The following is a 22,613-nucleotide window of genomic DNA, read 5'->3' as shown; positions in this document are numbered from 1 at the left end:
CACCCCTTTCTGCTTTCCTCAGGGACCACTCTCTCCATGACTCCCTCGTTCACTCATCCCTCCCTACTCATCCCTTGCTCTCCCCAGGCACTTTCCCCTGCAACTGTAGGAGGTTTAACACCTGTCCCTTCACCTCTTCCCTCACCACCATTCAGGGACCTAAACAGTCCTTCCAAGTGAACCAGAGATTCACATGCACCTCCTCCAACCTAATCTATTGCATTTGGTGCTCTTGATGTGTCCTCCTCTACATTGGTAAGACCAAGTGCAAATGATTTGCCGAGCACCTGTGCTCTGTCTGCAGTGGCCGTCTGGAGCTCCCAGTTACAAGCCATTTTAATTCCCCTTCCTATTCACTCGCCGTTCTGTCTGTCCTTGGCTTCCGCCGCTGTCAGGGTGAGGCCAAACACAAACTAGAAGACCAGCACCTCATATTCTGCCCAGGCAGTCAACAACCCAATGGCATGAGCAGTGAATTCCCCAATTTCAGGTAACCTGCTCCCCCTCTGTCCCTTTCTCTCTCAGCTTTTAACCTACCCGGGTCTTCTCACACGCACCCATCTTTCCAAACCCTACCCCAGCCCACTATCACCCAGTTTCTTTCCACTCCCCCACCTACTTCATCTGCCCATCATGCACACACTTCTCCCACTGGGTCACTTATTGCCTCCCAACTCCCCACTCTTCCCATCTGCCCACCTTCCCTCCCTTGGGTTCCACTCTTCACCTTCCTTTCCCATCAGATTCCATCATCTGCAGCCCTTTGTCTCCACTCATCACCTCCCAGCCTCTGTCTCTCCACCCTTCCCTCCTCCATCTGCCAATCAACCCCTCATCACCTGGATCCACCTATCGCTTGCTGGCTCTTGATCCACCCCCACTCCTCCCCACACACCTCTTTATACTGGCCATCTCCCGTCTCCTCCTTCTGTCCAGATGAAGGACCTCAACCCAAAATATCAACTGTCCATTTCCCTCCACGGAAACTGTCTGGCCCACTGGGTTCCTCTTGCAGCTTGTTTTTTGCTGCAGTTCTTTTGTGCATACTCTTAGCGACACCACTGCAATTCCATGATTAACAATGGTGTTTCTATGAAGTGTTATCCCAGTGATATCAGAACCTGGGGGGTAGCATTACACAATTTATCTGTTTAATGGCCACTGAGTTCCTGGGCCGTGCTTCAGAGGCTTTGGACCACAGTGGATCTTCCTTGAGTGCATTTCAGCATAGCAGTCTTAGCTGCCTGGTGGCAGGCAAATTGCAAATGGCATGTGAAGGGAGCAAAAATGCTGGTAAGAGCAGGTTCTGCTCTAATGCCATCTACAAGTTTGCAGGTGACACTATCATAATGGGCCGAATCTCAAATAACAATGAGTTGGAGTGCAGGAAGGAGACAGAGAGCCTAATGACATGGTGTCATGACAACAACCTTTCCCTCAATGTCAGAAAAACAAAAGAACTGATCATTGACTTCAGGAAGTGGGGTGGTGCGCATGCTGCTGTTAACATCAACAGTGCTGAGGTCAAGAGGGTTGAGAGCTTCAAGTTCCTAGGGGTGAACATCACCAATAGCCTGACCTAGTCCAACCACATAGATGCCATGGCCAAGAAAGCGTACCAGTGCCTTTACTTCCTCAAGAGGTCACAAAAATTTGCCATGTCCCTTTTGACCCTCACCAATTTTTATTGATGCACCATAGAAAGCATTCTATCAGGATGAATCACAGCTTGGTATGGCAACTGCTCTGCTCATAATCGCAAGAAACTGCAGAGAGTTGTGCACACAGCTCAGCACATCACAGAAACCAGCCTCCCCTCCATGGACTCTGTCTACACTCCTCACTTACTCATAAGGAGGTCAACATAATCAAAGACCTCACCCACCCCAGACATTCTCTCTTCTCCCCCCTCCCATTGGACAGAAGACACAAAAGCCTGTAAGCATATACCACCATGCTCAAGGACAGCTTCTATCCTGCTAAGACTATTAAATGGTCCCCTAGTCCATGACCTCCCAATCTACCTCATTATAGCCTTGCACCTTATTGTCTGCCTGCACTGCACTTTCTGCCTGTCTGCCAATGCACTCTGTATTTTCAGTGGAGGTACAGTGGAATGCAAAAGTTTGGGCATCCCTGATCAAAATTTCTGTTACTGTGAATAGCTAAGTGAGTAAAAGATGACCTGATTTCCAAAAGGCATAAAGTTAAAGATGACATATTTCTTTAATATTTTAAGCAAGATTACTTTTTTATTTCCATCTTTTACAGTTTCAAAATAACAAAAAAGGAATAGGGCCCAAAGCAAAAGTTTGGGCACCTTGTATGGTCAGTACTTAGTAACACCCCCTTTGGCAAGTATCACAGCTTGTAAATGCTTTCTGTAGCCAGCTAAGAGTCTTTCAATTCTAGTTTGGGGGATTTTTGCCCAGTCTTCCTTGCAAAAGTCTTCTAGTTCTGTGAGATTCTTGGGCCGTCTTGCATGCACTGCTCTTTTGAGGTCTATCCACAGATTTTCGATGATGTTTCAGTCAGGGCACTGTGAGGGCCATGGCAAAATCTTCAGCTTGTGCCTCTTTGAGTAGTCCATTGTGGATTTTGAGGTGTGTTTAGGATCGTTATCCTGTTGTAGAAGCCATTCTCTTTTCATCTTCAGCTTTTTATACAGACGGTGTGATGCTGGTATTTAATTGAATTCATTCTTCCCTCTACCAGTAAAATGTTCCCCGTGCCACTGGCTGCAACACAAGCCCAAAGCATGATCGATCCATCCCCGTGCTTAACAGTTGGAGAGATGTTCTTTTCATGAAATTCTGCACCCTTTTTTTTCCAAACTTTCCTGCGTCCTCACCACAAAATTCAGCATCAGAAGTTTGCAAAGGAACATCTAAACAAGCCTGATGCATTTTGGGAACAAGTCCCGTGGACTGATGAAGTTAAAATAGAACTTTTTGGCCGCAATGAGCAAAGGTATGTTTGGAGAAAAAAGGGTGCAGAATTTCATGAAAAGAACACCTCTCCAAATGTTAAGCATGGGGCTGGAAGACTGATCTACCAAAAAGAACTGAGGGATTGTTGTGTACTATGTCTCACTGAAACGTGGCTCACACCTGCCTCACCTGACTCTGCTATTCAACTTGACGGTTTCTCAATTCATCGAATGGACCGCACAGAGTCCTCAGGCAAAGTTAAAGGCGGAGGGGTCTGCTTCTTAATCAATAACTTGTGGTGCTTGGACGTGATGGTCCTGGTGAGCTCCTGCTCACCCAGCCTGGAATATCTAACGGTGAAGTGTCGACCATTCTATCTGCCAAGGGAGTTCGCTTCAGCTATCCTGATGGCAGTCTACATCCCACCACAGACGGACATGAAGCCTACACTCAATGAGCTATACTCCGTGGTCAACAACCTTGAGACAGGACACCCTGAGGCCCTCTTCATCATCGCAGGGGACTTCAATCAGGCCAACCTCAAAAGTGTGTTACCAAAATAGTATCAGCACATCTCCTGCTCCACCAGGGGCGCCAACACCCTTGACCACTGCTATACAACCATCAAAGATGCCTTCCGAGCCAACCCTCGTCCTCACTTTGGGAAATCAGACCACCAGGCTGTGCTCCTCCTCCCTGCATATAAACAGAAACTGAAACGGGAGGATCCGGTACAGAGAATCGTGCAGTGCTGGTCTGAGGAAGCAGATGAGCTCCTGCGTGACTGCTTTGAGACAGTGGACTGGTCCATGTTCAAAGACTCAGCTGCCAGCCTTGATGAGTATGCCACTACCATCACAGACTTTATCAGCAAGTGTGTGGAGGACTGCGTACCAAAGAAGACAATACAGGTGTTCCCAAACAGGAAACCATGGATGAACCGGGAGATCCACTCCCTACTGAAGGAGAGGACTGCTGCACACAAATCTGGTGATCCTGATCTGTACAAGAAATCGAGGTATGACCTTCAGAAAGCTATCAGGGATGGCAAGAGGCAATACCAACTCAAAATAGAGTCCCTGACCAGCCACCAGTTATGGCAGGGCTTACATGCCATTACAGGCTACAAGACGAAGTTGGGCTGCATAGCTAACAACAGCCCATCCCTTCCTGATGAACTTAGCGCACTCTATGTGCGTTTTGAACAAAAGGGAAGTGGATTGTCACCATCCAACCTGACAGCCACCAACGCAGCTGAACCTGTGATCACAGTGGAGGACGTAAGATCAGTCTTCTGGAGAGTGAACACAAGGAAAGCACCTGGCCCAGATGGTGTCCCGGGCCGTGTGCTCAGATCTTGTGCTGATCAGCTGGCAGAAGTATTTGCAGACATATTCAACCTCTCCCTGCTTCAATCTCAGGTTCCCTCCTGTTTTAAGAAGACCGCTATCATTCCAGTACCAAAGAAAAGCAAGGTAACATGCCTCAGTGACTACCGACCAGTGGCTCTGACATCTACCATCATGAAGTGCTTTGAGAGGTTGGTCATGGCACGCATTAACTCCAGCCTACCAGACAACCTGGACCCAATGCAAGTCTACAGCGGATGCCATCTCCCTGGCCCTACATTCAGCTCTGGAGCATCTGGACAGTAAAGATACATACGTTAGACTATTGTTTATTGACTGCAGTTCTCCCTTCAATACAATAATTCCAAGCAAGCTTGTCACCAAACTCCGAGACCTAGGACTCAACACCTCCCTCTGTAACTGGATCCTTGACTTTCTAACAAACAGACCGCAATCAGTGAGGATAGGCAGCAATACCTCCGACACGATTATTCTCAACACTGGTGCCACACAAGGCTGCGTCCTCGGCCCTCTACTCTACTCCCTATACACTCATGACTATGTGGCTAGATTCTGCTCTAACTCCATCTACAAGTTTGCAGATGATACCACCATTGTAGGCCGTATCTCAAACAGTGATGAGTCGGAGTGCAGGAAGGAGATAGAGAGCTTAGTGGAATGGTGTCATGACAACAACCTTTCCCTCAATGTCAACAAAACAAAAGAGCTGGTCATTGACTTCAGGAAAGGGGGCTGTGTACATGCACCTGTCTACATCAATGGTGCTGAGATCGAGAAGGTTGACAGCTTCAAGTTCCTGGGAGTGAACATCTCCAACAGCCTGTCCTGGTCAAATCACATAGATGCCATGACCAACAAAGCTCACCAATGCCTCTACTTGCTCAGGAGGCTAAAGAAATTTGGTTTGTCCCCTTTGACTCTCACCAGCTTTTAGTGATGCACCATAGAAAGCATCCTATCTGGATGTATCATGGCTTGGTATGGCAACTGCTCCGCCCAGGACTGCAAGAAGCTGCAGGGAGTTGTGGACTTAGCCCAGCGCATCACGGACATCACGGACACCAGCATCCCCTCCTTGGACTCTGTCTTTACCTCTCGTTGTCTTGGTAAAGCAGCCAGCATAATCAAAGACCTCACCCACCCGTGACATTCTCTCTTCTCTCCTGACTTAAGGACTCACCCACCCGTGACATTCTCTCTTCTCTCCTGACTTAAGGACATTCTCTCTTCTCTCCTGACATACCACCAGACTTAAGGACAGCTTCTACCTCACTGTGATAAGACTATTGAATGGTTCCCTTATACAATAAGATGGACTATGACCTAATGATCTATCTTGTTGCGACCTTGCACCTTATTACACTGCACTTTCTCTGTAGCTGTGACACTTTACTCTGTACTGTTATTGTTTTTACCTGTACTACTTCAATGCACTCTGTACTAACTCAATGTAACTGCACTGTGTAATGAATTGACCTGTACGATCGGTTTGTAAGACAAGCTTATCACTGTACCTTGGTACAAATGACAATAATAAACCAATACCAATACCAATACCAATTTCACTGGCAGAGGGAAGAATGAATTCAATTAAACACTAGCAAATTCTGGAAGCAAACATCACACCATCTGTAAAAAAGCTGAAGATGAAAAGAGGATGGCTTCTACAACAGGATAATGATCCTAATCACACCTCAAAATCCACAATGGACTACTCAAGAGGCACAAGCTGAAGGTTTTGCCATGGCCCTCACAGTTCCCCGACCTAAACATCATTGAAAATCTATAGATAGACCTCAAAAGAGCAGTGCATGCAAGACAGCCCAAGAATCTCACAGAACTAGAAGACTTTTGCAAGGAAGACTGGGCAAAAATCCCCCAAACTAGAATTGAAAGACTCTTAGCTGGCTACAGAAAGCGTTTACAAGCTGTGATACTTGTCAAAGGGGGTGTTACTAAGTACTAACCATGCACGGTGCCCAAACTTTTGCTTCGGGCCCTTTTCCTTTTTTGTTATTTTGAAACTGTAAAAGATGGAAATAAAAAAGTAATCTTGCTTAAACTATTAAAGAAATGTGTCATCTTTAACTTTGTGCCTTTTGGAAATCAGGTCATCTTTTACTCACTTAGCTATTCACAGTAACAGAAATTTTGACCAGGTGTGCCCAAACTTTTGCATGCCATTGTATGTAAATAGAGCGACAAAGTAATGCAGCAGTTGGTGCTGCTGCCACAAAGCTCCAGCGACTTGGATTTGATCGTAACTTCAGATGTTGTGCATGTGAAGTCTGCACATTCTCCCTGTGACTGTATGGGTTTCTCTCGCTGCTCCAGTTTTTTCCCCACATCCCAACAAAATGTTGGTCAGTTACTTAGCTACTATAAGTTGCCCCTGGTGTAGGTGGGTGGTAGGAAAGCTGGAGGAAGTTGATGGGCATGTGAGAGAGACTTGGTTGCAGGGAGATGAGGGAATGGGGCTGATCTTTTTGCTCTTGAGATCCAGCACAGACTCAATACTCTGAATGGCCTTCAGTGTCATGAGGAAATACAAAGTGAGAAATAAACCAACTCCAGCATCAGAGCTCGCAAGTTAAATGTTCAAATATCCATTTAACATTTCCAGACATGATTAAAACCAGCCATGAGTTTTTAGAAATTTGCGATCTGTTTTCACTAGTTCCAAAAAAATCCCACACCTTGGCAGCGAAATTAGAAAGTTTGTTCAGAGTCAAGGTTGGTAATGATTTTAAGTACTGAGGGTACTTCCATCATATTGATTTTTCATTGTGTCTTATGTGGTAACAACCTATATACACATAAAATAGAGTGGATAACTGGTCAACTAAAACATAAAATCATCACCAAGAGAAACAGTGGATAGATTAGGAAATGTTCAGCCTGCAAAGGTTCCTAGGATGCTGTTGGATATAGTAGTGGAAGCAGAGTCCATAATAACTTTCTAAAAGGGAAGTGAATCAATATTTGAATAAGAAAAAAACAAAAATGTTTGGGGAAAGTGATTGATCAACTGTTAATTTTTCAAAAAGATGGCACAGACCCAACAAGTTAAATGGCTTCCTTCTATGCTGCAAAATTCTATGATTCTATATTGTACTGTGGGAACTCTGCTGCGATTAAAACATTTACAAAGTTAACGACAATATTTCTTGACTCAAAGATGCTGCCATCTATCACACAGACATCATCCTGGTTATCACATACCTCATTAAGCAAAGCTCATTGTTAGGCCTCTGTTACAGACTGAAGCAACAATTGTTTAGATGGAGTATTTTAAGGGAAGCTTAATTACAAATAAATGCATGAATCTTCCAGCACTATGCAACAAACTGTACATGAATTACATACCTTAATACTGTACAAATCATTTGAACTATTATAACATTCAATCTTTAGCTGTTAATGAAACCTCAAAGATGCATCTGAATATTACGATTTGCCTAATTGCATCACATTTTCCCCAAAATTAATAGCTATGCAGTTAAAATCTCACCAATTCCAAAGGTTAGTTTGCTGTTGAGTAAAAAATGTAACTGAAATGTTACAATATGAACTATTGGTAAGAAATGGGATTGCAGGAGCTCTTACAGATATACTTAGTGCATTTAGTAACCTGGAATGAAAATGGATTTTGCAGCATTAGTTATTTTGATAATATAGGTGCTGCTTTGGCTCTATTTTTAGGTATATATTCACATATGTAGTGTAACTCACCTTATCTACTAAATTCAGAAGGCCAGAAACATTGTGCGTATGTGAGTTGTGAGACTGTGATGACAGTCCTTGTGCAATGCCAACTTGAAAAGATGCTATCGAACTTGATCATGCCTATAAAGCTAATGTCATAAATCAAGCTTTTACTGTGAACCTGACATCTGGTAGCAGGAAGGATCCTTTGCACTACCCCTTCACAGCTACTCCGTTTTCCACCACCCACATTTTGCATAATTGAATAGGTCATTATTTAATTGAATAGGTTTTTTGGTAGTTAACTGGAAAAAGAGTTATTTGTGGAGATTTGCAGGTTGATACATCAATGGTTTTTTTTGAGGTGGTGAATGCCCATGAACACTGTGCACTGATTTTTTTTATAAGCATTCTTGGGTAAGGTCCATCAAATTAGTTTGAGTGTATTATACCACATTAGCTGTCAAGTCAATGTTGAATTGTTTGCTAACACCAAGAGAACTTATGGGTTGGAAAATACTTGGAAACAATTATAATTCATTTTACATCTTCTTGGTTTGGGATGATGGTGGCAAACTTGCATTTATTGCCCACCTCTAGTTTCTATGAGAAAATGTTACAAATATTCAGCAGCATAAGTGGCATATAATGAGAAATATTTAAAGATATTTTATCAGAATGGGGAATAAATAGCTATTACTAAAGGAAAACATGATGATGCTGGAGGAACTCAGCAGGCCAGGCAGCATCCATGGAGAAAATCAGGCGGTCAACATTTTGGGTTAGGACCCCTTTTCAGGACCGAAGGTAGGAAAAGGGGAAGCCCAGTACATAGGAGGGAAAAGCAGAGCAGTGATAGGTAGACAAAAGTGGAGAGGTGGGGTGGGCACTAGTTGGAGATAGGTAGATGCAGATAAGAGATAGTGATAGGCAGGTGTGGGGGAGGTGGGGAGAGCAGATCCACCTGGGGGATGGGTCAAAGGTAAGGAGGGAAAGGAAAAAAAAGGTAGGGAAAAAAAGAGGCTAGGAAAGGGAAGAAGAGAAGAAGTATGATGGGGGAGTGTTGGGGAAGGGGGATGGGGACTACTTAAAGTGGGAAAATTCATTGTTCATGCCATTAGGCTGCAAAGTTCCAAGACGGAAACTGAGATGCTGTTCCTCCAGTTTGCTCTTGGAATTCTCCTGGAAGTGGAGGAGGCCGAGGACTGGAGGAACAGCGCCTCATTTTCCATCTTGCAACCTTGCAGCCTAACGGCATGAACATTGAATTCTCCCACTTTAAGTAATCCCCACACCCCTTTCCCCAAACACCCCCAACCATGCTTCTTCTCTTCTTCCCTTTCCTAGCCTCTTTTTTTCTCTACCTTTTTTTTTCTTTCTCTCCTTACCTTTGACCCATCCCTCAGTGGATCTGCTCTCCCCTCCTCCCCCGCACCTGCCTATCCTTATCTCTTACCTGCATCTACCTATCACCACCTTGTGCCCACCCCACCTCCCCTCTTTTGTCCACCTATCACTGGTCTGCTTTTCCCTCCACTGCTTCCCTTTTTCCTATCTTCCGTCCTGAAGAAGGGTCCTGACCCGAAATGTTGACAACCTGCCTTTCTCCACGGATGCTGCCTGGCCTGCTGAGTTCCTCCAGCATCATCGTGTTTTTCATCTAGATTACAGCATCTGCAGACCTTTGTTTCCCTACTATTACTAAAGGGGTGGGGGAGGAAAGGTAAGTGAGGTCTTTGTTGGATGAAAAGTGAGAGAGATTAAGTGGCGAGAAAAATAATGGAACAGTTAAGTGAGAACAGAACATGGACAAGTGAAATACAAAGAAAATGAAAGATTTTTATGGGTTTGTGAGAATTGTTACTTGAAATTGTTGAAATCATTGCTGAGTCTGGAAGGCCACCACAGGCTTAATTGGAAAATAAAGTGTTGTACCTTGAACCTTAGTTGAGCTTCACTGGAACAGTGTAAGCAACCAAGGACGGGGAGGTCAGAATGGGACGGAGAATTAAAGTGATAAGCAACCAAGAGCCTGCAGATTGAACAGAGATGTTCTGCAAAGGAGTGATCCAATCTAAGTTTGATCTCCCTAATATAGAAGAGGCCATATTATGCATAGTGAACACAATTTACTAAGCTGGAAAAAAGATCAATTAAATTGTCTGGATGTTATCCTGTTGTAGGTTGACACTGGAAGCTTCATTATCAGTTGTTAATGGAACTGAACACTGCAGAATGATTGAATAGATCACCTCTGACTTAACGATAGAAGCAAGTTCATCTCACTGCTGTTTGTGAAATCTTGCCCATGGCACTGTGTTTCCTATATTGTGTCAGCTCATATATTTCAAAACCGCTCCAATGGTTGTGAAGTACTTTGCAATCTCCAGGATTTGTGAAAGGTGCCATGCAATTTCAAGATGTCTGTTTCTTTGTAAATAAATTACAATGATTTTCAGGTTCCCAAGCTAGGAAAATGTCAAACTAAGAAGTAACTCATTTGATAAGTTTATATTGAGTTGCCCTTTCCTTGGGAGGTAGAGCCTTCCTGTGTGATGTGAAATGGCTGAGTTAAGTTCCTCACAGATCTCAATCTTCATGGTACATGGAAAAATAAGCAGGCAGGCAGGAAGGCAGGCAAAAAAGCATTTATGTCCTATGTTTACTTCGGCCTGGAGTGTTAAAATTTACATTTTTATCTATATCCAAAATAATAAATCTATATTTAAAGTCATACCTAAAATCTAAGAATATTCACATATTCAAGTGATGTTTCTCTTTAAGAAGAACCATTCCTTTCTAAAGTAAATTATCTGGAATGTTAAGGAAGCATTAGGTAGGTAAATGGAAACTCTTTCAGTCTCCAAAAACAATACATGATGTTCCAATTAAATATCATATAATAATCACTGAAAATGCAGTGTGCATCATTTTCAGCTAATGTGGTTTTGTTATTGTTTCAGAGAATTTTTGGCATAATCTGTGATAATGCTTACTGTGAGGAAATGTGCTGGCAAATGATAAAGAGATGTACAAGATAAATTTATTATATGCATTTCAACCTGCTCTCAGAAAGTGAAAAACAGGAAACACTTTACACCGATCAATGCACATCTTCCCTGTGGAGTCTGGAATGTTTCATTTCAGGGGTCACGAATCCTGATCTATACCTGAACAGAGACAGTTGCAGAGTGTTCTATGCTCTTATTTTACATAATTATGGTATTAAATAATTCTGCTAAAGTGAAATACCTAGATTCCAGCATTGATTTTTACCAAGTTCTAACTTGTCTGTTCCCCAAATCCTTAGTTTAATATCCATGAGAGAAAAGATATTTATGCCTGTTAACTTAAAGGAGTATTATAGGAAACACACAAATAATGCTATGTTGTCTTGATTCAAATGGAATATAATTGCCTTTTTGCAAATTAATATAAAACTGACAGAATGACTATATAGCGGTTAGCATAATGCCATTACAGCACCAGTGAGCCGGGTTCAATTCCCACCGCTGTCTGTGAGGAGTTTGTACGTTCTCCCCATGTCTGTGTGGGTTTCCTCCGTGTGCTCCGGTTTCCTCCCACATTCCAAAGACGTACGGGTTAGGAAGTTATGGGCATGCTGTGTTGGCGCTGGAAGTGTGGTGACACTCGCGGGCTGCCCCCAGAACACTCCACGCAAAAGATACATTTCACTGTGTGTTTCGATGTACATGTGACTAATAAAGATAAACATACCTTATTTTATCAGGTGTTTTATAAGGGCACTGTTAAGTTCATTTTAATAAATGAGCTTTCCAATTGCTCAAGCCTTCCATTTTACTATAGCAAATGATGGCAGTGTGCACTTTAGTGCTTTACTTGTTTGCTAAGTGTTCCCTTACTTTTCGGGATGAGAACATTCCAGGTACACATTAGAATTTTTCCATTGGGGACTTAGCTGAAGAACATCTTATGGTTCTTTCCTCTTTGAAATAAAGTGTATTCTGCAAGGCAAATTATAGCTGCAACGTTTAGATTTCTGTTTGTGCTTTGATCCAAGCACCTGCAAAAGAATCACTCAGGCCATGTAGAGGAATCATCGATTAGGACTTAGGATGTGCCATATGAGATTTAGAGACTGCAACAGAGATTGTTAATATTACTTTGAAACTTTGCTAGGTGAATGACAATGCTATTTAATGTTAATTCAGCTCTCTTTCCATTACCATAGTTATAATTTGTCCAAACAAGGACTAATTGTTGTCCTTCTTTAGCCAGAGGGTGGTGAATTTATGGAATTAATTGCCACAGACAGATGTGGAGGCCAAGTCATCGGGTATATTTAAAGCAGAGGATGATAGGTTCTTGATTAGTAAAGGTATCAAAGCTTACAGGGAGAAGGCAGGAGAATAGGTTTGAGAGGGAAAAATAAATTGGCCATGATTGAATGGCAGAGCAGACTCGATGGGCCAGATGGCCTGGTTCTGCTCCTATGTCTTATGGTCTAACAGCTGAGTTTGAAGTTCAGCAGATAGAGAGGCATTTTGCTCTACAAAGAAATGTGAAATATACATAATGACTGACATATATACAGTATGACATTAAATTCTACATCACACAGTCAATACTTAGCAGGAAAATCTTGCTGAGAGAATAATATTAAAGGAAAATAACTAAAATTAACTGTTGTACTAAATTACCTCTTGGTAATAACAATTCAGTGAATCTTGTGATTTTTTGTATCCATGTGACTTGACAACTTAAAGTTTGGGATTTAAAGCTCACTTTCCCCTCCATCTTTCGGAGTGTTAACTTTTTGAAGTACTTTGTAGGCTTAGTGAAACAGAAAAATCAAAGGCCATGATTCTTCATCAAAAGAGTCATATATTAGAGAAACAATTACTTTAGAGTTGTATTCATTTATGATTTTTTTCTTGAGGAGACAGAGTGAGGAAAGAATCAAAATGATATTGAATAATTTTTAGAATGACATTTATGACTAATTTTCAAGGCTGCAGCACACAGTTTGAATGTAATATTATTATAGGCCACATCATGTGTAGCTGGTGAAGAAAATGCCAATTTGCATGATATAAATGACTAACAGAATCTTAGAACTTGGTGGGAAAGCTCTTGTTGCTTATGTGTTTTAGTAAAGTCTCTTTTCTCCTCCTCTTGCACATTCCCACACAACTCCTTTATTATAGCATTTTCTATAAGCTATTATTTATTTCTCTAACTTGAAAAAGATCAGAAAGTTTTTGACTTATTTGAGCCAAAGCATTTTCACATCTAATACTGATGTTCAGTTTCTCATTATTCTTTTTGCATCCTCATGAAGTTCTTCAGGTTCTTGTTACTTAAACATTTCACAATTATTCTCCACAGTATTTCCTCCATTTCTCTAGAGCTATTCAATGAAGGATAATCATTAATGATTCCTAATTAACTTCATTGGCCCCTGTTGCAAATGGATCTGAGTGCAAGATTAGTGATGTCTTGTTCACTTATTATGAAGCTCCAATGAGACTGCATATGGAATATTGTGACCATATCTGGTTCCCTATATAAGGAAAGATGTAGAAAAGATTCAACAGATTGATTCCTGGGATAACAGGTTTGTCACTGTATATATTCCAGACAAAGGTCTGTAGATTTTTAGATATTAAGGAATCAAGAGATATGGGATTAGTGCAGGAAAGTGCTGCTAAGATGAAAGGTCACGCACAATTTATTGAATGGCGTGAGAGAATAAATGTCCTACTCCTACTTTTATTTCTTCTTCATCTTCTCTGGACAATTAAAAGTCTGGGATCTCATATCTGCATTCGTGAACTGCTGGAGGTTCTCAGAATACCAAATTATGTATTTAATTCCTCTTCTTACTTTTCCATTCTGTCTCTTTTCTCTCTTAAACAATCTTTCTTACCTTTGTGTTATTCTCTTTCTGCTCCTGATACGACATTCAAACCCACATTTCTACCCACAATTCACCCTCCTTTACAGTCCTATCTTTTTTAGTTCTTAAATCTTATTATTAAGGAGATACATCTGTGATCATTGAATAACATATGTGCTATTGCAAAACCATCAACCACTTTCATCACCTTACACGTTAATATGTTTTTGAGTTATTCAGGAAGAAGACTGTAAGTTGGCTCACTTGAGCAAGTTATGTCCTCTGTGATTACTATGGATCTAACATATGATCAAGCATGTACAGATTATGAGCTGAAGTGGGCCATTCAGCCCCTTAAACCTGCTCCATCATTTAATAAGACTATAGTGAATCTGATTGTAACCTCAATTCTGCATTCAAGCCTGACTGAATGCATCCTTGGACTTTGTGGGAGGTTAGAGAAGAAATTGCAGAGGCCTTTACGGAGATATTTGCTTTATTATTAGCCGCTGCTGAAGTTCCCGAACACTGAAAGGTGGCAAATGTTGTTTAAGAAGGGTAACAAGGACAAGCCAGGGAACTATAGGCCAGCCTGACATCAGTAATGGGGAAGTTACTGGAGGGAATTTTCAGGGATGGGGTCTACCAGCATTTGGATAAACAGAGTCTGATTAGGAGGAGTCAGTATGGCTTTGTGCGTGAGAAGTCATGCTTGACGAACATGTTAGAGTTCTTTGAATAGGTAACCAGAAAGGTAGAGGAGGCTAGGGCAGTGGATGTTGTCTATTTGGACTTCAGCAAGGCCTTCAACAAGGTCCTGTATGGTCGGCTGGTCTGGAAGGTTAGGTCCCATAGAATCCAGGGAGAGCTAGTTAGGTGGATTCAAAATTGGCTCGGAGGTAGGAAGCAGAGGGTGGTGGTTGAAGGTTGTTTCTCACAATGGAGGCTGGTGACCAGTTGTGTTTTGCAAGGACTGGTGTTGGGACCCTTGTTATTCATTATTTATATGAATGTTTGGGATGCAAATGCACAAGAGTTGATCAGTAAGTTTGTGGATGACATGAAATTAGGAGGTTGATAGTGAAGGTTATTGTAGATTACAATGTGATCTTGATCAGTTAGGAAAGTGGGCCAAGGAGTGGCAAATGGATTTCAACGAGGTGATGCATTTTGGAAAATCTTGTAGGGCACTAGGGAGTGTAATGGAACAGAGAGACCTAGGAATACAAGTGCATAGTCTACCTGTGACAGAGTGATGAAAAAGTCATTTAGCACACTAGCCTTCATCAGTCAGGGATTTGAGTAGAGGAAGTAGGACGTTATGTTGCAGTTGTACAAGTCGTTGGTGAGGCCGCACTTGGAGAACTGTGTACAGTTTTGGTCACCCTGTTATAGGAAAGACATGGTTAAACTGGAAAGAGTACAGAAAAGATTTACGCGGATGTTGCTAGGACTGAAGGGCCTGAGTTACAGGGAGAGGTTGGCCAGGCTAGGTCTTTATTCCTAGGGGTGACGTTATAGAGGTTTATAAAATCATTAGGGGCATAGATAAGGTAGATGGTAACAGTCTTTTCCTAAGGGTAGGGGAGTCCAAGACTAGAGGGCATAGATTTAGGGTGAGAGGGGAAAGATTTAAAAGGGACCTGAGGGGCAACTTTTTCATGCAGAGGCTGGTGAGTATATGGAACAAGCTTCCAGAGGAAGTGGTTGAGGCAAATACAATAGTATCATTTAAGAAGCATGGATAGGTAAATGGAGGGGCAGTGCTTAGAGGGAAATGGGTCAAACATAGGAAATTGGGACTAGATGGGTGGGCACTGTGGCCAGCATGGACTGGTTGGGCTGAAAGGCCTGTATCGGTGCTGTATTGCTCTATGACTCTATTATCTATCTACCTATCCATCTTTCTATCTCTTTCTAAAAAATATTCAAAGACTCTGCTTCCACTGCCCTTTAACAAAGAATTCCAAAAGAGTCACGATCCTCCAAATGAACCTGCAATACTAGAGGACCCAAAACACTCGACCACTGCTGTACCACCAGCAAGAACGCCTATTGCTCCATCCCTCACCTGCACTTTGGTAAATCCGACCATCTGTCTGTGCTTCTTCTGCCTGTGTTCAGATAGAGACTGAAGAGCATGGAACCGGTGAAGAGGACTACGAAAAACTAAACAGCAGAAGCGAAGATTTGCTTCAAGTCGGTGGACTGGACCATATTTCAAGGATTTGTCAGGGGAGCTAAATGAATATGTCACAGTCATCACCAACTTCATAAGGACATGAGTGAATGACTGTGTACCCTCGAAAGCATCCTGAGTCTTCCCCAACCAGAAGCCCTGGATGAACAAAGAGATTCGTAATCTGCTGAGGGCTAGATCTGTGGCATTTAGGACTGGAGACCCAGAGTCATACAAGAAGTCCAAGTACGATCTCTGGAAGGCCATTGCAGGGGCAAAGAGGCAATTTCAGACTAAACTGGGATCACAGATGGACGCTCGACAGCTGTGGCAGGGCTTGTACAATAGAACTTCCTACAAGGCGACATCAGGTAGTGTAAGTGACAACGACCCATCACTCCCAGATAAGCTCAATGGCTTTAACGCACACTTTGATCGAAAGAACTATGACACACCCCACACGAGCCCCCACATCTCTGTATGATCTGGTAATTTCAGTCTCTGAGGCTGACATCCAGGCATCACTCAAGAGGGTGAATCCACGAAAGGCATCTGGTCCAGATGGTGTACCTGGCCGAGTACTAATGTGGACCAACTGGCTGGAGCATTTACGGACATATTCAACCTCTCACTTCTGTGGTCGGAGGTTCCCACCTGCTTTAAAAAGGCATCTACTGTACCGGTGCCCAAGAAGAGTGTGGTGACCTGCCTCAGTGACTACCATCTGGTAGTGCTGACATCAACCGTAAGTAGATTATGGCAGAGAGGTTGGTTACGGCATGAATCAACTCCTGCCTCAGAGGTGACCTGGATCCACTCCAATTTGCCTACCGTCATAACAGGTCAACAGCAGATATGATTTCTCTGATTCTGCTCTGCTCTGGACAACAGGAACTCATTCGTCAGGCTGCTGTTCATCAATTACAGCTTAGCGTTCAACACAGTGATCCTCTCCAAACTCATCATCAAGCTTCAAGACCTGGGCCTCTGTACCTCTCTCTGCAACTGGATACTTGACTTCCTGATTGGCAGACCTCAATCAGTGAGGATTGGTAACAACATCTCCTCCTTGCTGATCATCCATATAGATGCACCTCAAGGCTGTGTGCTAAGCCCCCTGCTCTGCTCTCTATACACACGACTGTGTGGCTAAACACAGCTCCAATGCCATCTTCAAATTCGCCGACGACACTACTGTTGTTAGACGAATGGCAGATGGTGATGGGTCAGCTTACTGGAGCAAGATAGGACACCTGGTTGAGTGGTGCCACAACAACAACCTTTCACTCAATGTCAGCAAAATTAAAGAGCTGATTGTTCACTTCAGGAAGGGGAAGGAGGGCAAACATGCACCAGTCAACATTGGAGAATCGGCGGTAGAGAGAGTCAGCAGCTTTAAATTCCTGGGCATTAATATATTGAATGACCTGTCCTGGGCCCAGCACATAGATGCAATCACAAGGAAAGTGCATGGGCCTCTTTACTTTCTTAGGAGGTTCAGCTTGTCACCGAACACTCTAAAAAGCTTCTACAGATGTATTGTTGAAAGTATCCTGACTGGCTGTATCATGGTCTGGTATAGCAATTCAAATGCACAGGAATGCAAGAAGCTGCAGTGAATAGTGGACTCAGCCCAATACATTACAGGCACATCCCTCCCCACCACTGGTAGTTTCTACATGAGGCGATGCCTCAAGAAGGCATCATCAAAGATCCCCACCATCTGGGCCATGTCAGCTTCTCATGGCTACCATCGGGCAGGAGGTACAGAAGCCTGAAGTCCTACACCACCAGGTTCAAGAACAGATACCTCCCTTCAACCATTTGGTTCTTGAACCAACGGGCAAAACCCTAATCACTACAGTTTAGCAACACTATGATCACTTTGCCCTTAAATGGACTTTTTTTGTTCTAATTGTATTCTTTCTTGTAAAGATTATATATAATTTATGTTTAATTTATGTTTTTTTTGTGAATGTTGCTTATAGGATGCTATGTGCCTGTGATGCTGCTGCAGGTAAGTTTTTCATTGCACCTGTGCACACGTATACTTATGCATATGACAATAAACTCAACTTTAAAAAAGTTCCACATCATCTGTCTTAAATGGAAGACCCCTTAATTTTTAAATCAGTGACCCCTAGCTCTAGATCCTCCCACAAGAGAAAACGTCCTCTCCATCTCTGCATTGTCAAGACCTTCAGAATCTTTATGCTTCAGTCAAGTCTCCTCTCACTTCAGAACTCCAGCAAATACAAGTCTAATCTGTCCAACCTCTCCTCATTATACAACATACCTCATAGGGACAAAATGTTATAGTTCCAGGTCAGTTAAAGACAGTAAACTGTGATTATGTGCAGGGAGAAGGATGTAAAGAAGCTGGAAAGGGATGTGGATAAGCTGAGTGAGTGGGCAAGAACATGGCAGATGGATTAGAATGTGAAACAATGTGATATCATTCAATCTGGTGCACTAAACAGAAAAGCAGAGTATTTTTTAATATATGGTATAGATTGTGTAATGTCGATGTTGACAGGATCCTAGACCTGCTTGTACACAAAGTACCGAAAGCCAACATTCAGGTGAAACAAGCAATTCGGAAGGCAAATGTTATGTTAGATTTTATTATGAGAGGATTTGAGTACTTGAGTAAGGAAATGTTGATGCAAATATATAGGGCTTTGGTGAGACTGCATTTGGTGCATTGTGAATAATTTTGATCTCTTTACCTGAAAAAGGATATACTTGCCATTGAGGCAGTGTAGTGCAGATTCTCTGGACTGGTTCCAGCCATGGTAAGTTTGCTGTATGAGGAGGAATTAAGTGGACTGTGCCAATGTTCTGCGGACTTCAGAATAATAAAAGGAAATCTCTTTGAATAAACAAAAGTCTTAGAGTATTTGATAAAGGGTTGGTTCTGACAAGGTCTTTGACATGTAACATCAATTCTTCACTTTCCATAGATGGTCACTGATGCACTGTAGATGCTGCCTGACCTGCTGAGTGTTTCCAGCCCTTTCAGTTTTGTTCCAGACTTCTAGCATTTGCAGTTTTTTTTTTGATTTTCATTCTTTGAGGGTTTGACAGCTGGATGCAGGGAGGATGTTTCCCCTGGCTGAGGTGTCTACAACTGACTAACCTGTTTTAGGACAGTGATGAAAAATTTCTTCATTCAAAGGGTTTTGAACCTTTGGAATTCTCTATCCTGGAGGCTCAGTTGCTGAGTTAATCTAAAACAGAGATTGATAGCTTTCTGGATATTGAGGGAATCAAGGGATGTGGAAAGAGCGCAGGAAAATGGTGAAGATATAGAAGATCAGCCATAATCCTGAGAAATGGCAGAACAGCCTCAGAGGGCTGGATGGTCTACTCCTGCCCCTGTTTCTTATGCTGTTATGATTCGGGTATTAGCCCAGTAAGCCTTCTCTGAACTGCTCCCAATGCGTTAACATCCTTTCAGGTTTTGAGCCATGCTTATCCCACTCCCTCTCATCTCATTTCATCACCACTATATCTTCAACAAAGGCATTAAGGCACAGCATCCAACAAAGGCAGTGGTCTGTTTGCAGGGCAGGACACAAATTATTTTTAATTTGATACTTTAAACTGGCAGATTGAATGTTCCAGACAGTCAATAACATTGTTACTTTGCTGTAAATCATGCACACCACATGACGCTGCTGTCCAACATCACAGCATGAACACACACAGAGATAAAAGCATGCCCATGCTTAAAGATGCACTGCAAACCATAATCATCTGACCAGTTCTACAGGTCTCTGTCTTTGGCTTCCTACTGCCAACCTCGCTCTTGCTGGTCAGGCCAATTAAGATTGATTGATCACAGGGGAAATTGTGGAAAATGAGACAAGCTGTTGAGATCAACTGGGCTGCAGAAATCCCAGATTATCTGAGATCTGGGGACTTTCCTGCCAATCTTCTGTTTAAAATCAGAGCCAGGGTTTCTCCAGTATTCGTTTTGTTTCAATTAAGAATGGGTCTCAATGACTTCCTAAACATGCAGGGCATAGGAATTACAGAGGAGCTTTATCAGCTGAATGAATGATTGCTTTGATTTCTTAAACTTTCATAAATCATACTCACTTGAAGATGAAAAATTCAAACACAGTTCACAGCACAAAATGTAACATCTCCCTTTCTGATGTATTTCAACTTTCTCTGCTGAGTGACACTGTGACATTTTGTAATGATAGATTGTACATTTCCTGTACTTCATGTATCAAATGGGTCACCTGATCTGATCCTAATTCGGGATGAAATATTAAAAGCATAAACCTTGTTCGCTTATCATAATCAAAACAACTGATAATGTGGGGGCTACAGTTACACCATGTCTCTGGAGGTTCAGATTGCTTTTTCTGAAGTTATGCCAGGTGATCAGGGAAAAGCTGGAATTTCCAGACCTAAACATTTACACTCTGTGGAATTTTTCCTCAACGTTAGCTCTTGAAAATTTTTATATTTGCTGGAGGGAATAGAACTGGGGAGTTGGGGGGTGGGGTGTGTGGCTTCTGTAAGCCTTTTGCAAATAACCATTCTTTAAGGATAAATATAGGCAGGCAGCTGGCTGTTCTACCATGAGGTGTATAAGAATTGAGACTGCTACTCTGATTCCTGCATAAACTCATTTCCAGCCTGGTTAGGAGAAGGAGCTTTGACTTCCCCAGCTACAGCATCTCAACATCAGTCAGATCTGCACGGCCAAGGAAATGATCCTTCTTTTTCTGCAAGGTGAAATTTGATTATAACCTTATCCCAGTCTCACTAACATATATGTGAGGATGAAATGTGCACGTTTCCTCAGGCAGCATGTGTGTTTATTGGAGAAAACTAAAGATCTCCCAGGCTGTTAAATCCCCTCTCACCTTGCAGTTTCCAGTTGCTGTGGTAAATAGAAGCCAACAAGCAGTTGCATTAATGTCCATAGATTCACAGCAGTCGGCTAATGGATTGACTCTCTATAACCATGGGCATTACTTTAGCATTCAACTCCTCGACAGCAATGGTGAACTTTAAATAATCTTCCCCACGATCACTTCACTGTCGAAACTCCATCCACGTTTCCCTGCACAAAGAAGTGACAGCCTGAAGAACAGTAAATAAAACTGAGTATTAAATAAAAAATCATGATTTGCCAATCTCTAAAACGTTGATTAAACTGATCTCTCCTCCCAAAGCAAAGACAGAAGAGGATTATGCTGCAACCATAGTTTTGAACTAAAATTTTCATTTTTTGCCAATTTTTACGGATAACTTTCAGTCCCTGACTCTTTTGTGTCACCAGGCTGTGTGCTGAAAATTCAGCAACAGAGGATTACTGTCAAAGTCCTCAGTTTATCCATGGCTGAAGGGGAAGAAGAAGTAACACATACCTGCTGTGCCCAAAGTGCTAACAAAGTGTTACTGAGAGAAGTCCAAATGGGCAGACAGCAGGAGAAGAAGTTGTTCACTGGCTCTTCGACAGAGGGGATAAAAGAACACACAGCTGATCTGCGCACCTGAATAATTAATGAAAATCTGGAAATAGTGAAGAATAACAGATGTAGAGTGAATGAGGAGCTGAAAGAAATTAACATTAGTTAAAATACAGTCTTGGGTAAATTAATGGAACTGTAAGCAAATTAAACCCCAGGGACCTGATGATTTGCATTGCCAGAAGAGGAGGCTGTGGAGGTAGTCAATGCATTGATATCCACATCTCCTTTCTCCCATTCCCTTCAACCATTCGGTTCTTGATCCAACTGTCACAACCCTAATTACTACAGTTTAGCAACACTATGACCATTTTGCACTAAAATGGACTTTGTTTTTCTTTGTTCTAATTGTGTTCTTTCTTGTAAAAATTGTATCTAATTTACATTTCTCTTGAAAATGCTGCTTATATAATGCTATGTGCCTGTGGTGCTGCTGCAAGTAAGTTTTTCATTGCACCTGTTCATCCTTGTACTTGTGCATATGACAATAAACTTGACTTTGACTTTGAGAGATTCTTCTGATTTATCCCAGAGTCCTGGAAATTCATTGTCAGACTGCATGATGCATCAACCCTTTGTACTCGCCTCATAGAAAATATGAGTTGCTGGTGCGATTATGTAGCATGTTTAGCACTACCTAGCAGGGATGAGTTTCTTGGCAACAGTGTCTTCTGACTGAGAAACTGCAGATGGTTTCAGTACAACTCATCCTGTTGTTACTGATCAGCTCTTGCCTGAATGATGACCATATCTGCATCCAGCAACAATGGGCAGTTTTATCTTCTAGGAGTGGAATTGAACATTGTGCAATCATCAGCAAACTTCAACACTTCTGACATTATGATGGAAAGAAGGTCATTGAAGAAGTAACTGAAGATGACTGGGCCTAGGACACTGCCCTGAGGAACTCATGCACATGTTGCAGGGCTAATACAATTGATATCCAGTAACAAAAGCCACCTTCCTTTGTGTGAGGTATGACTCCAACAAGCATTGATGTGTTTTCCCTTTGATGTCCATTGTGACCAAAGGATCAAGTACACATTTTACTTT

General features: G+C 42.2%; 1 protein-coding gene across 1 annotated transcript in view; it reads right to left on the bottom strand.

Moving 5' to 3' along the window:
• Positions 1-22,613, bottom strand: part of LOC127583750 (BTB/POZ domain-containing protein KCTD8-like) — a 274,849-nt gene that overhangs the window by 91,407 nt on the left and 160,829 nt on the right. The window lies entirely within an intron of this gene.

This window comes from Pristis pectinata, chromosome 2 (genome assembly GCF_009764475.1).
Source record: "Pristis pectinata isolate sPriPec2 chromosome 2, sPriPec2.1.pri, whole genome shotgun sequence".
Taxonomy (NCBI): Eukaryota; Metazoa; Chordata; class Chondrichthyes; order Rhinopristiformes; family Pristidae; genus Pristis; species Pristis pectinata.
Note: the sequence above shows the minus strand (reverse complement) of the source record. Positions and strands in the feature narration are given on the sequence as shown.